This window comes from Balaenoptera physalus, assembly GCF_965194825.1.
Source record: "Balaenoptera physalus genome assembly, chromosome: 11".
Lineage (NCBI taxonomy): Eukaryota > Metazoa > Chordata > Mammalia > Artiodactyla > Balaenopteridae > Balaenoptera > Balaenoptera physalus.
The window spans coordinates 91,733,015-91,749,145 of record NC_138896.1 but is presented as its reverse complement, the minus strand read 5'-3'; the positions used below and the strand labels follow the sequence as shown (position 1 = coordinate 91,749,145).

Here is a 16,131-nt window from a genome sequence, read left to right as displayed (position 1 = left end):
AGCTATCAAAAAGCTCTCACCTCCAAGTAAACATGTTTATAGAGCAAGACTCAAAACAAAATACTTGATCACGACAAGCCCAGCCAATGAAAAGAAAGTAAACATGTTTACCACAAAAGCCTTATAAAGAGCCCAGGTGGCAGCCAGCTCTCTGCTCACTTGACTGTTCTTCCCGGGAGCAACTGAGGCTCCCCTGGGCCTCAAGGACAGACACACCACTCGCCCTGCCAGTAGGCGGCTCACCTTTTTAAGCCCTGCTCTCTTAGCTCAGCCCAGTTTGCCAATGAGGATGGAAGGTTTGTATTTTGTGCCACTGAACTGAACCACGAGTGGAAGGTATTTGTGAAATTGAGCCTGGAGTTCCCATGATTCTTAAATAGCAACTTGTCATAGGTAGAGTGCCAAGTAGGCTTATGGGGAATCTTCCTGGCTCCCTGAAAGAGCCCAGATTAATATCACATGTAATGACCTTCTGTGTCCTGGGCACTGTAGTGTAGACATCCAGGGTATAAACCATGAATCACACCCAAGCCTGGCCTCACCCAGATCACTCTGGTGAAGGAACCAAAGGGCTCGAGCAGGAAGTTGGTAGAAAAGACAAGGGCATCCTGAGTGATACAGGGGTTTTCAGGGTACATGAAGTGAGCCTTCGATGCTGTAAGAGAGAGGAAGGTTAGAAGGGGGGTGACGAATTGTGCGTGTGGCAAAGAGTTAAGGACTTGAGGGACGGTGCCTTGTCTTGGTGCAGTCCTGGAGCAAATTCAGGAGAGGTGGCCCAGTCCCAGGTGGCTCTGTGGGAGGTTGTTAGTGAATTTCAGAATTCAAGGTCTTCGTTTGAGGTGGAGCAGTTCTAAGGGATGGTGAGATCCAAGTTTTGGCCACACCCTCAGGTGTAGAGCAAGTGGTTCTGGTTAATTAGCATTTAATGAGCCCTTACTCTTATGGGCAAATATTATCCCAATTTTCAGGTATGGAGGAATTTGCCCAAGGTTATAGCTAATAAGTGGCATAGCTAGGATGGGACATGGGAAGTCTGTTCCATAGCCTTTGCTCTCAACTACTGCCCTATACTGCTTCTCACATAGACTGGAAGCTTTTAGGGTAAGAAAGTTAAGATAACCAGGAGTGTATTCACTCAGTGAATGATTTTTTTTTTTTTTTTGAGTGGTACCTTATCTGTACCAGGCCTGATGTAAGTCTTGGCCAGGCTGTTGGAAGGACCATCTTCATGGCTGTTGAGGTCGATAGAAGTGGCCACAGTGAAGGGATGTAGACCGAAATTGTGAACCAGATACTAAAACATCTGAGAAAGGTGTAGAAGAGCATCCTTGACATTTAGAGGCAAAAGCCATGTGGCTGGGTTGGGAGCAGTGGTCCCCTCACATACGGTCATCAGAAGAAGGGTTTTCAAGGATCAGGGAATCACAGTGGGGAGAGACAGTGGTGTTCTCCTTGGGGGTAGATGGCAGACAAGGTAGACTGTTAGCAGAGCCAGAACTTGGCTCTAACAAAGGAAATTAAAGAAAGGCCAACTCTTCCCTCTTTGTTTGCCTGAGGTCAAGGGATATTGAGTGAATGGCTTCTGGGAAAGGTGAAAGGGACATCTTTAAGGAAAAAGGAAAGTCTCCAGATTGTTCATGATGTTGGTCTCGGAGGGCGGTGGGAAGAAGTGAGCACTGGAGCCAAGATGAAGGATGAAATGGGATTCTGGAATGGTCGGGAGGCAACAGGATGAGGGTACATCTACTCCTTGAAGAGGGGGTGACAGTTAAGTCACTCATTGTCTTTGGCAGGGTTCAGACAGAAGCTGGGTTCTTACTGGGGAGGTGGGGAGAGGCAGACAGATGCAGCAGGAGGGCCAGCCTTCAAGTTTTAAATGGAATGTTTAGGGGATTTTTAGTGAAGAAGAGCAATAAACAAACAAAACAGGTTTCTGGTTAAGCCTCAGTGAACTAGAAAAGTAATTACACAGACACCATATTCCCCATGTGTTCTAATTAATCTAAGGGGTTTACTTAAAAACCTGTTTTTGAACATAGATATCAGTAAGTCCTCTGGTGAGCTGAAAGAGATCTTATTAGTGAAAGTTAAGTAAAAGTAATAGTGATTAGTTCTAGGGAACTTAATTGAAACGAACTCCAGTGGGCTCATTGAAGCCACACATGTTGCTGTGGTGGCCCATTTGGTTAAATCTGGGTGACCATTTTGACTAGAACTTTAGAACTTAGCTGTTCAGATAGATGCCTATCTAAGGTACACTTGAGGTTACGATTATTTTAAAAACGGAAGTATTATTTGCTCTTCTTCTCCGAGCCTTATTAATTGGGGCAGATTGGCGTTTTATTTGTGAGCTGACGACACACGCCGTTTTCCGCAGCCGATGTGCTTTCTGAACTGGGTTCAGCGTTGTCAGAAAGTTATTCCCAGGAGCTGGTGATGGAGCCTGCTCCGCCCACTTCTGTTCTCTTTCTATTTTGGTGCTATTTGCAACAAAGGAGAAACTAAGTTAGTAAATTAGAGAAGGATTGAAGCTCTCACAAATGCTCCCCTTCCTATCAGGTTGTGTAACCGATTAGACAGAGTGGGCCCGCTCTTCCTGTGGCTCAGGGACCTGAAGGAGCACAGGTGCAAACCCCATGAGATGGCCTTGGCCGTGGCCTCCCAGGTCTCCTGACCTTATCTGATGGAGCTACATGAAGAAATCTATAAAGATGTATATGTATATATATATGTATAATCATATGTACGTGTATATTTGTGTGTGCATATGAGTGTGTATGTACACATATACTTATTTATGTTGTGTGGGTCTAAAAAATTCCGGATATAGCATTCTCAAGCCAAGGGAAATCTAGTGGAGAAGCCACTGAATTTGAGTTTTGTGTCAGGGTCCCAGAAGGAAATAGGTGGCTTGTCCCTTTCCTAGGTCTGAGAGGACAAAGCGGGGGCACGTGGTGGAGCCTGGATACCGTAGCTGTAGGGAGAGGACTGCCTGGCAGGAGCTGTGATCCTTCATAGTCAACCTCCGGTGCCCCGGTGATAAATGCCCCATCTTCTCTGTCCTCCTGAGATGAGACCTCCATTGGTTGTACCAGCTGGAAGCCAGAAGACAAGGGTACCTGTTGATGCATCCACGCAGGGGGGCCTTCCACGACACACAGAGCAAGGTGGAGGGCTGGGGCAACGTGGCAGATGGAGGACCTGGAGGAACAAATGGAAAACCATCCGGTCTGTTTTGTTCTGTGACCTCCTTTGGATGTGACACTGCCCGATGCATGGGAAAGGTTAATGTGGGACAGGAGGCCCCAGATCTTCAGGATGGTAAGGAAGCACCTAGCTCTACAAGCAGTGCTTCCCAAAGCGTGGTGCCTGCACCAGTAGCACCGGCATCACGTGGGAACTTGCTGGGGATTTCCAGGCCCCGCCCTGTACCTACTGAATGAGACACTCCACGGGAGGGGCCCAGCAATCTGTGTTTTCTTAGCCCTCCCGGAGGTTCTGGTGCTCCTTCAAGATTGAGAACCACAGCTGGATGTCTTGAGGTGTTGGATGGCCAGCGAAGTATGCCAGTTTGCTAAAATGGCCACTGTTATTTTGCTTGGAAAGGCCAGTGACGAGCACGCTGTCTGTTTGAATCCCCTGCTTGGAAACCCTGCACACCCCCAATCCTTTTTATTTTTCGGATAGGCACTCTTCAAAAGAAATGGAATAATGGATGACATGTAGGCCATGGGGGCTCGTACCCCAGGCAGTTCATGCCTTTAATTTCCAAGTGCTCCTCTCAGCCATGCCAGGAAGTACCCGGCAGGGCCCAGACTTTTGGAGGTTGTTTTTGAAAAACAGATGCAAATGCTGCCTGTGCGGTTGTTGTTTTCCCGGGGCCTGGCAGTGTTTGGTAAACAACTTGATTGCTAGGTCTTGGCCTCAGGGAACCACAGCTGCTCTTTCCAGCTCCCTGCAGACTTGTGCTGAGCAAGGATTGCTGCAGGGAAAAATAAAGAGGGGAGAACAAAACAAGAAAACAGCACTGTTGTTTTGTGGCTGCCTCTACCTGTTTTCCTGGAGCTGTTTTGCAACCACAGGCCCAGAGTTTTGATTCCTTACTTGAAAACACAAGGCAAGACCCCACGGCACCCCAGGCTTCTTTCTCTTTGGTTAGAGGGGGGAGTGGCCGCCGCCGGACTTGGAAAGCCTGTTGTAGTAGCCACTGGAAGGATCTATGCATTTTTAAATATGTAAATTGAAAAAGGAGAAAGCTTCATTCTTTCTAATGACCCCCAAGATGGTAATCTGGCTTTTCAAATCTCTGGGAAAACAGATTGAATATGGCACAGTTAATGGTTCAGCACTTCTAGGCTTTTCTCGAAAATATTTTAATGGGCTTTTAATTTATTGCAGCTCCTGACTAGCAGGGTTGAGGCAGGGTTGCTGCTGACCCACTGGGCCAAGGTGCTCTCTGGGGCTGTAAGTGAAGTGGAAAAGAACAAAGGCCAGCTGGAGTGCCAGCCGGGACCTCCCCAGGCTAAGCCCCTGGAGCTCCCTGGGTTCCTGGCCCTGCAGTGGCGCAGCACTCTTCAGAGTAGAGGCAAGGGCGCACCTTCATCAGAGTTCCCTGGAGTATCTGGTAGAAATGCAGATTGACAATCTCTGGGCAGGAATCTGCATTTCAAGCTGGTGCCCTCGTTCCATATCAAGTTTGCAGTCCAGGACCTTGGTGATTGACAGCCAGTGTGAACGAGTAAGCCTAGGTGGGAAGCAAGTGATGGTGTTGCCAGACTTTTGTTTTTTTTAAATTTTGAGACCTGCATGTCATTTTAAAGCATTCACTTTTCATTTACTCCAAAGTTCTCCATTATTTTGGCTCCCCCTTCCTTCTTAGATCAAGCAACCTTCTTCCTAAAATCCTTTTCTTTGGGCCTGAAATGCATCTTTCTGAATGTCCTTGTAGAGAGGTGATAAACTTTTGTTTGTCTGAAAAGGTCTTTATTTCACTCTCATTTTTGAAAGGTAATTTTTCTGGGCATATAATTCTAGGGTAGATAGTTTTTGCCCCTGGGCAGTGTTCTGGATAATTTATTTGGATACTATCTTCTCTTCTGGTGGGGTTTTTTTTTTTTTCCTTTTAAATTTCAGTTGCTATGTTTTTCATTTCTAGAGGTCAGAGTTTTGGTTAGAGTTATAGAACTTGATTTTATAGTATATATGTGTATATTATATATATGTATATGCTATGTATTTTATAGTATATGTACTATGAACACCTGAAAAGCTATAGAATAGTATATAGTTTGTGGTATTTTGGTTAGAGTTATACAGCTTATATTTTATAGTATATGTGCATGTATTGTAGTATGTATATATATATAGTATGTATTTTATAGTATATGTGCTATAAATGCATATTAAAAACTATAGTATCTATAGTTTATATAGTATTTTGGTTAGAGTTATAGAGCTTGTATTTTAAAACTACAGTATATATCATTCATATAGTATTTTGGTTAAAGTTATAGAGCTTGGTGGAGATGGAATTCGGTATTGGGTCAGTTGGATTCTTAACAAAACACACAAACAAAACCAGAAAAATTCCACACACCACGGTGATAGTTTGTCCTTTATTTTTGGATATGCCTGGGGACTGTAGTGTTTTAGGAGGTCAAACCGGACAGCACTAATGATACTCTTAAGCGTTGATTGACCAACTTACGTCTTAGCTACAAGCCAGACGCTGCTCCCATGCTGAAGAGAAGCGTGATCCCTCCCTCCTCACCGCTGTTCTTTGGTGTGTCTTGCCTGTTTCATCCGCCTGTAAGCCTTTGACCATGATGTCCTGATTTGATGGGATCCCTTTTCCACCCCATCTTCCAGTTCCTTCCAAAACTTGCTCAAGATAATTGCTCTCAAAAGCCCTTAACTGCCCAGATACCTACTGTGGTTTCCTGTGTCCACTTGTGCAGCTTCTCTGTGCTTCCGAATCCCTGTAGAATTTCAGACCTGAGCCGTGGCGTAACCCTAGCCATAATTTGTTACACGGGTTGCAAGGGTTCTTTTTCTTTTCTTTTTTTACATAAATACAGTATTTTTTTTTTTAATTATTTATTTATTTATTTATGGCTGTGTTGGGTCTTCGTTTCCGTGCGAGGGCTTTCTCTAGTTGCGGCAAGCAGGGGCCACTCTTCATCACGGTGCACGGGCCTCTCACTATCGCGGCCTCTCTTGTTGCGGAGCACAGGCTCCAGATGCGCAGGCTCAGTAGTTGTGGCTCACGGGCCTAGTTGCTCCGCGGCATGTGGGATCTTCCCGGACCAGGGCTTGAACCCGTGTCCCCTGCATTGGCAGGCAGATTCTCAACCACTGCGCCACCAGGGAAGCCCTCTCTTCTTTTTTTAATGTGTACTATTAAAACGTTAGCTGCTGTCTTTGAAAAATGAGGAAATTTCACAAAATAGTCATCTGGATTTCTGCCTTTGTTTGTGGAATTGAAAGCTCCTGTAGCCCTGGGTTCATGCTGCCACGTGGCAATAATGGACTTGTGGAGCCACTGGCTGCCCTCTTAGTTGAGAAAGCCTGGGGCCTCCAGTCTGCCGCCTCCCTCCTCACTCCCTGTACCTTATACCTGGCCTGCCTCGTTTATTTGCATTACCTGCCTGGTCATTGTGGGACGCCTTAGCTTTCCCCATATGAACAAGGAAGCTCAGGTTGGAAAGGTTAAGTATCCTCTACAAGGCCTCGCAACGAAAACTCACTCAGGCAAGCTGCAGTCAGAAGAGTGTCTAGTGCAAGGTAGGCACACACAATTTTTGTATTAGTGTATTGGCTGGAAAAATACGGATTCCTTGTGAGCGCAAGCTGTGTAGAGTCAAGCCCCTGTAGCTGTGTGATCTTGAGCAGGTTACTAAAACTCTCTGTGCCTCAGTTTTCTTATGTGCATGTAAGAGTATGTACTAGGAACTTGGTGGTAAGAATAGAATTAAATGAAATACCTGTTGTAAAATACTTGAAAACAGTATGCAGTATAGCATGAGTTTTCAATAAATGGCAGTTGTACGTTTAGAGGATGCTGAGGAATTAATTCTTTCACTTGTTGATTGGTTTGTTGACTCAGTCTGTGTTGAGTGGCTGCCGTGAGCCCAGCGTTCTTCTGAATTTTCGGAGACGTTTCCTTATCGTGTGGAGCTTATAGTCTAGTGGAGAGGACAAGTGAATAAATGAGAAAAAAGTTTATAGGTGATGATAAGAGCTCTGGAGAAAGCAAATAGGATGATGTAATTAGAGTGACTGGGGACCTAGCTTAAGTAGGTAGGTGGGACAGCCTTCTTGAAGTGGCCTTTGCCCCTAAGACCCTGTGATGAGACGGAGCCACTTGTGTAAGGAGTAAGATCGTGGCGTTCCAGGTAGCTGCGAAAGCCAGTGCACCAGGCCTGAGGCAGGAAAACCCTTGGCTTGCTTGAAATGGAAGGAAGGCCACCGCATCCATGTTGTACATGGTTATGGAGTTGGTGGCTGGCAGCAGTGTCAGAGAAGCAGAAAGTGACCAGATTATGCAGGGTCTTCTAGGCCAGAGAAAGAAAAAGATTTTGTCCTAAAGATGGTGAGCATTCTCAGCCCCTTTCTTTTTGCTATGTGACGTCGACTTAGTAGCTTTGCAGAGCTTCCGTGAGCCTTGGAAATGCTTCTTGGGTCTCAAGGCTACCTGAAGTTTGGACGACGGGGCTTTATCATTTGGACACAAACTGTGATTGGCAGTATCCACCTTCCTTGGTATTTCGGTAGAAATACAGAATCTCAGGCCCAATTCCAGACCAATGAATCAGTGTCTGTGGGGATGGGGCCCAGGAATCTGTATTTTAAAAAGCTCTTCAGGTTATCCTTCCACGTACTAAAGTTTGAGAAACACTCATCTATAGTACATGTGGGCACATTTCCATAGGAGTTGGAGCCGTACTCTTGGGAGAGGAATGGAAGCCTTCCTTGGGCACCCAATGAATGTTGTCAGCTGCCGAGGGTGCAGGTGCACCAAGGCTTGGCACTAGTGCCAGGGTGAGAATTCTTCTGCTCAGGTGCACGACCCTCTGCCCACAGCTCAGCTCTGGTGTTGATGGCAGATCAGCATAGGAGTGATTTGTGGTAAAAACCTTGTTTTTAATCCAGAAGCTTAAAGGAGAAGCTAATAGGTTATTTGGAATAAGTGTGCTTTAACCAGTAAGACAAAGATGCTGAGAGGAAGAAGGGATGTGGAGAGCATCAGTTAATGACTTGACCTTGCAGATTAAAGAACTGGGATCCTGAGGCATTAAATGGCTTTCCTGGAGCCACACAAGTGATTGATGACAATACTGGGTCCAGAATTCAGGCTTCTCCACTTGGATGTCTACACATTACGTAGTATGTTTTCTCTTGATGGAAATATCTCTGAGTCTTGCTCCTTATGTAATTCATAAACATTTATAGAATTATTTTGGAGGAAAATGATTATGGTTACCTCTCTTCCCAGTTTGGATGTTCACTGTTATGTTTGAAATAATTTTATTTTCATATGTTTTTATCTTCTGGAAAAGAGAGTTACTTAATAGGAATCAATACATTTATCCATGTCAGATTTGAGCTAAAGCAGCTTATTGTTACCTGGGCACTTGACAATTGGACAAAAAATATTTTTGTAACGCCAAAATACATAAAATATTTGGCACAAAGTCTGCAATAAACAACAACCTTTCAGGGTATGTGTTGAAGTAATTGGTAACTGTATCTTTCAAAACATTATTTCCGGTTCATATTTTACAACATCACACTTGATATATTGACATACCCTCGTTTGAAAGGTGTTTTCCCCTACCTCTAGATTCGATGTCTGTCGTGCTGTTTTCAAGTTTAAGGAAGTGGTGGTTTTAGAAGTTACATCTTAGCTATGTGTAAAAAAAAAAAAAAAAAAAAAAAAAAAATTTTGTATTGCAGTGTCCCAGGAGCTTTTGCTGACAATTCCAGTTTCCGAACGAAACATTTGGGCAATGGTGAGGGCTTCAGTCCCTTGTCTGATTTGCTGTCAACCATGAACGGACGGATGTGATGCCTGCTGGCCAAAAGGGTGAGTGAACATTTACGATTATTCGTCTGAAAATTCATAAGACCAAATGTTGGCTGAAGGGGTCCTGCACAGTGCAGGAAACAGAAAAAAGTCCCAAATTCATCAGAACCATTACACTGAAGACGAGAGACTCTCGTTTCGAAAGAAGAGTCACCCTGTCATTGTTTTCTGGTATAACCTTTTTGGATAACTTGGACAATGATCTTAGGATTTATAAAAGATATAATAGGACACAGGAGAACTTTTTTTGTTTGCATGATTCTTTTACGCATACACCGAAGTGTGGACTACCTAGATTATGAGCTACGTGCGTGGTTGAAAGAGTAATTGCTTTTTTGGTCCCATTAAAACTTGGTGATAAAATGAACCACCATGAAATAAGACAATCATAACCTCATCTTGAGTCGTGGGTGGTGGTGGGGGATTTAAGTCTGATTTGTTCATTGAGGAAGTCCCATCGCAAGCCTTCCACATGACTGGGGCTCTTGAGAAAGTTAAAGGGTTGGGAACTGTGGTCTCTCAGATTTTCAGAAAGACTCATGAGTATTTTTTTCTATCATAGTTCTCCTCATCAGGTTATTCACTGTAATTTTTAGGGGGAAGTTAGAAGGGACGTGATGCTCTTTTCCTGTATATTTGATGGCATCTATCATGTTGTTCAGAACTCACGGGCTCCCCTGTAGTAATGAATGAACAAGTGTGACTTGCCCTTATCAGAGACAAGAATTGGTTGAGGCCAGGTGTTTTGGGTAAAAACTCTGACATCATTCAATGGTAGCTTTGTCATAACACGAGGTCAGCTTTATGGGGAACCATTTGGTTTCAGTTTTGTAGTGAATGGCATTTAATGATAAGCACCACTGGCATAAACTCATCTTGTTTGTCTTAGTGGAGTTGTATTTGAAACAGATTCTATTTAATGGAGGGAAGTATAGTGAAGTAGAAAGAGCACTGTATTAGAAATTGGGAGACCTGATAGCTAGCTGACATGGGGCAAGTTGGTCTGTTTTGATTTCCTATGTTTAAAATAAAGCAGGTAGGTTAGAGTGTCGTGTTTGTCAGTGCTAACAAGGCCCTAGAAGTTGGCTATTTAAATCCCCTCACTTTACAGATGGAGCATCTGCAGCCCAGAGAGTCTAATGGAGATGTCTATGGCTCTGGGCTAGGTCAGAGCTGTATCCCAGGTTATTTTATCCTCAGTGATTCTCTCTAGCTTATCTCAATTACAGAGATTGTGACATCCAAGCCCCGCGGTTCTGTAAACGTTCTTTGCTGATATGTGTCTCTTTAAGGTGTTGTTTTGCATTTAGCTGTTTGGGCCAGCTTTTTAAAGATTTTACAGTTAGAAGTCATTTTGACAAATCCTTCCCATTTCATAGATTAAAAGAGCCCTGGTGAAGCAACCAGCCCAAATATCAGGGACCAGATGATCCTCAAAGAGCCTGTGGGGTTTAAAATTCACTTCCACTTAGGCTAGTTTGGCATCTGACTACTTATCCTTTGCATTTCATTCTGCTGGAGCTGGAGATAGAGGAAAAACAGAGTCTTATATCTTTTTTTTTTTTTTAAATAAGTAGCTTTATTTTATTTTATTTTTTTAATTAATTTATTTATTTTTGGCTATGTTGGGTCTCCTTTTCTGTGCATGGGCTTTCTCTAGTTGTGGCAAGCGGGGGCCACTCTTTATCGCGGCGCGCGGGCCTCTCACTATCGCGGCCTCTCTTGTTGCGGAGCACAGGCTCCAGACGCGCAGGCTCAGCAATTGTGGCTCACGGGCTTAGTTGCTCCGCGGCATGTGGGATCTTCCTAGACCAGGGCTCGAACCCGTGTCCCCTGCATTGGCAGGCAGATTCTCAACCACTGCGCCACCAGGGAAGCCCCAGAGTCTTATATCTTCCTTACAGTATTCTTTCGTGGCAAGAAATAAAGCAAGTAGAAACCAGTAACACATAAGGCAAGGGTGTGCACCATGAAAATTAATAGTTAATGGAGTCATGGAATTTTAGATCTGTTAGGGTGCTTTGATCGTCTTATGGGGTGGTCCTGGGCAAGTCCTGTGGTTCTTTCTCCTGTGAAGTTCTTTTGAGGTTTTCTATTGCTAACCAGCTATGATAGACTTTTGTGAGTGGTCTGTAGACCAGTGAGCAGATAGCAGACATTATAAAAAGTTCTATCTTTGGGGATCCAGGTAGAGTTGAGAACAAAGCCTGGGTTTGTCTCGTATAAACATGAGAATTCAAAGAAGTGGTTGGAATTCTGCTGCAGGTATTGAAATAGCAACAAACTCAGGTTTGAGGTTACCTGTCATCTCTGTCTTCAGTACTGAGAGAGTCTGACTCAATGTCACTGTCATAAATTGATGTATGAAATTGAACAAAACCACATGAATGGATTTATTGAAGACCTGGCTCATTTTATTCATTAATTTCATTTGGGTAAGGCCTGCTATGTGAAAAATCAATCTGAAGAACTGTAATGAAAATGATATCTCTTGAATTGATAAAATACAGTTAGGCCCAGTCGATTACCAGTTTTTTCTAAATAAGGAAATGCTTTGTATTTATCAGATTGTAATCAATTTGCCTTCACTGTGTTTTTAGTAGGAAGTGGAGATCCCTGAAATCTGATGAGCTGGAGTATGTGTTGTGATTCTTTATCGTTGTTTATCCTCAGAGTACACCTTCAAGGTTTGATTAAAGGACTGATTCTCTTCCTCTGTGATGCAATAACCTGGCCTGCAATGCATTGTATATGTGATAGCTAGTTAATCCTTCTATTGTCAAAAACGTATTCATAGTCCTACGGCTTTTAGAACTTGACAGTTTATCAAGTAACCAAAAGAAACACCGGTTAATTGTTACAGCTGATAACTTGGAGTCTTTAGGCATGAAATCAGCTCCAATTCTGAGTGGAATGTTTCGTGGTAAGTGACCTCATGATAGAACAAGTTCCCAGTCCCAGCAGTAGACAGCTAGAACAACAGATCTCCTCACTCCGGTGCAAAGAAAAGAAGCCAGGGGCTTCCCTGGTGGCGCAGTGGTTGAGAGTCTGCCTGCCAATGCAGGGGACACGGGTTCGAGCCCTCGTCTGGGAGGATCCCACATGCCGCGGAGCAACTAGGCCCGTGAGCCACAACTACTGAGCCTGCGCGTCTGGAGCTTGTGCTCCGCAACAAGAGAGGCCACGATAGTGAGAGGCCCGCGCACCGCGATGAAGAGTGGCCCCCGCTCGCCGCAACTAGAGAAAGCCCTCGCACAGAAACGAAGACCCAACACAGCCAAAAATAAATAAATAAATAAATAAATAAAAAATTAAAAAAAAAAAAAAAAGAAAAGAAGCCATATGATAAAAGGTTTACACAAGTAGATCATCATGGCAAAATTTCAAGTTCAGAAAATGAGTAGTTGGGTAATGTACTCAATTTATGTTGGTGATAACCATGCTTGCATAATAAATTAGCTTAGGGGCAGGATACAGAGAAAGAAGGGCTGAGCACTTGAGGCGTCTCTTTGTGATGTGATTCTTTAATGCCCTTGCCAGCAGGGAATCAGAGTTGGCTCCTGTTTCCCCCGGCCGGCGTGAAGCTTTAGTTGATGTTGGTACCTATCTGATGCACATCACGAGACTCCAAGAGTGAAGGCCGGCTAAGTCTGTGCATATTTAATAGGCAGTTAGCCACAGTGTTATTAATAAATGTGATAATAACAGTCTGGATTTGCATAGAGTTTTCTCGAGAAAAGTTGACCGTAGATGGCAAATATGTTGGCTTGTTTGTCAGCCTTGCCTCGGCATTGCATCGGTCCTTCCAGTAAACCGTCGCTTGCTGGTGGATCTGGGATAAGAGTGTAAGAATCATGCAGCATTGTTTTGTCACCGGTTGTTTTTCCTTATTTGCCTACAGTTCCTCTTTGGGTCTCTCTCATAATCAAATGCCCAGCTTTTGACCTACTAGAAAGCGGTAAAAACACAGAAAATAGTCCTTCTCATGTAAGGCTTGATAGTGGGCCACTTGGTGGCTGGAAGTTCCTGGATTTTTTTATAAAACTCAAGACTGTGGATTTTGGTCATTGGTTTTGGGGTGCGGTGTGGCGGTGGTTCAGCTTCCGGGAGGAGGTGGGGCAGGTAGCAGGCGTCTGGGAACAGGAAGGCTTGCAGGTGGGCTCCCCTTCTGAGCTGCCTTGTGTGGGAAGCTGTCAGTGGGCCAGGCCACTTTGTTGTGCTGAAACTTCAGTCCCTGAAATGTTGACTTTGAAAAGTAATTTTAACAATTTAATAAACTACATAATATGTTTTATAAGCTGGAGCGAATGATCTTAAGTTTTTTGGTCTCTTTCATAACACAGTGAACCTAATATTGGTAAAAATACAGATCTTCACTCACGCCATAAAGAGAGCCTAGATTTAATAAGCAGTTATGAGTGCTGGCAGCTGCCTATCAGATTGTATAACTTGGACTCCAGCACGGGAAGACAGTGTCAACTTACATTTTATCTCGGAAGTATTTTCGAGGCGTTTATTTTGCTTCTCTCTCTCCAGTCCCTAACATAATACAAGTAATGTAATTGGCTGACTATTTTCCACATAGCTAATTGGCTAAGGGGCCAAGGGGGAAGCCATTGTCTGGCTTGATGATGATCAGAAATTAACATGACATTTACGTGGAGGTAATGGAATATATTAGTAATGCGGTAATTCAGGAGGGTGAGAGGAAGAGTGTCCATCCTTCCCCGCCCATAAGCAGTGGCAGGAGTTCTGTTGATGATGAAAGAACCTCCAAGCCCCCTTCCCTCCCACAACCCCCCCAGTACCTCACAGCAGTGGCTAGCCAGTCTCTGTGTCACATTTACTGTTAAATTCTTCCCATAGAACTGTAAGACAAACTAATGAATTATTCCATTTGTCAATTAAAAAAGAAAATCCGCCAACTACTATTGTAAGATTAAATTCCAATTAGAAGATTGCATTTAATTCGGAAGCTATAACATTGTTTTAATGAATTCTCTTGGAGGTGACAGTTTATGTGAGATAAATTTATATGGTGTAGGTAGATATAAATTCATTGGATAATGTTAAACATGTTACTTCATATATATTAGCTGTGAAATTTATTTCTTCTCTAGTTATGTCCCCAAGGAGGTAGAGTCAGACGAAAAAACATATCTTCAAAGAAAGAACCCTTTCTGTCCTTTCAGATACTTGTTCTAAAACAGCCTTTTCTCACTTTTATTAAAAAAAAAAAAAAAATCTGTTATATTTCTGCATTAACTGAATTTATGATTCTTGGTGTATGCTATTTATAAAATTGAATATAGGTTTTATGATATAGGAAATTAGGAATGAGAATATGATCCAATTTTGTAATAAAGGTAATCTGCATTTATATTGCAGATATTTTCCATTTCTCTCTAAGCCCCTTATGGGATTATACACACATTTTTCTGGACATACAAATTCACTGTAAACTTTTAATGTAGTGGGCAGGCTTTTGTTCCCCTGACATCTGCACAAAGCATCGAATCCTTTGCCTAAATCAAAAGTGGCAAACATTCTTGACACACTTTCGATTTTATAATTCCCCCACCCCTGCCCATCCCTGTGCCCCTGGCAGACATCACTAATTGATCGCATTCTCTCCTCTGCTCAGTGTGGGTGTGGCCTCAGAATTACTCCACTTAAATTCTTGGAGGCAAGCTTACCAATTCACCATTTACATGAGTGTGGTCAGAATCACATCAGGCAAGTGGCTTTTGACGAGACTTTGTAGTTTGTCTTTGTAAATCCTAGACTTACCCCAATATCTGGCACACAGCGGTTAAATGTGTGTTATATTAATGAGAAGATCTTACTCACAGTTCTGGCAAGTATGTGGCTGTGTAACAGTTGGATTTTTGACATCACGTGTATACTGTATTTGTGTGGTTTGGTAGGCAGTTTATTTCCTACCTTTTAGCTGGTTTGGAGGTTATGTGTATGAAACATTACAGTTTTGTAGGTTTTTTTTTTTTTTTCTTCAATTTATGTAACTTTGGAAAAGACAAGAAAGAGACTCTCCTCACCCTCTTGTTACCTGTGCATTAACTCAGGCTCAGACACAGCAAGGAAGTGGTGGGGTGAAAGCTAAACTGAGACTTTCCCTCTCCGAGTGCAGTTTCTTTCTTAAAGGGAGGGGCACATACATGTACCAGGTGCTGACCGGTGCAGGGCAAGTTTCTTGCAATTTCCTTTCTCATATTAATCTTGGTTTTTATCAATACACTGAAGCAAGCTGTACCAGGGAGGAAGGCATTCAGCTATTATATTTCAAATGATATCTTCCGTGATGTAAAATTCTAGGAACTTCAGCTGCATGGCATGTTGTTTTTGAAAATAATCGGTTTTCTCTTCACTTGGTTCAAATAATGCTTGGAGGCTAAGAGAAGGAAATTTCCATTCAGTTTATATGCAGGCTGCTGCCCTACCCTGTTGAGAACTGCCATCCTTTTAATTCCTCCTTAAAAGAAAAATGAGCAATTAGCGTATTGAAGTACCATTTAGTTAATGTACATTGTAATTTCATTTCAACATATTGTTTGATTGTTTGTGATGGTCATGGTAACCAGACTTCTGGAAAGTGGTTGTGAACATGTGAATTGGTAACCTGTTGGGCCATATTTGTAGGATATGGTTGGCTTTGGTCAAGGATGCCAAAATCTGTGAGCCCTATTATGGTCTGTTCTGGTGGTGGCTCTTGGATTTTCTGTACACAGTGTTTGTTCCATGCAACTCCAACCAAGTGATTGGAAGAGGCTCATGAGATGAAATCTTTTTCATCCCTCCTCATATTCTGTGAGGTTTTAGTAATATTTGTACCGAGTAATTATAGCAGCCAGTCATCAGGCATTTATTTTTCCTACAGTGGTTTGGATATCACGTTAGGTATCTCATGTAATTCTAACAGCGTCTCTGTGTTCTGGATATTATTATTCTGGTTTTATTGTTGAGAAGACAGAAGCTCAGTGTCTAAGTTACTACTCAGGATCACACAGCAGGTTTTGCAAGTGGGTTTT

General features: G+C 43.1%; 1 protein-coding gene across 8 annotated transcripts in view; it reads left to right on the top strand.

Annotated features, from left to right (window-relative positions):
* FOXP1 (forkhead box P1) overlaps positions 1 to 16,131 on the top strand; it is a 590,027-nt gene that overhangs the window by 89,986 nt on the left and 483,910 nt on the right. For 6 of the 8 annotated variants that reach the window (XM_082412243.1, XM_082412253.1, XM_082412254.1 and 3 more), the window contains exon 3: positions 8,956 to 9,085. The exons of the other annotated variants lie outside the window; for them this stretch is intronic. The gene's annotated coding sequence lies outside the window, so the exon portion shown is untranslated. The remainder of the gene's footprint in view (positions 1 to 8,955; positions 9,086 to 16,131) is intronic. 8 annotated transcript variants of the gene reach the window in all.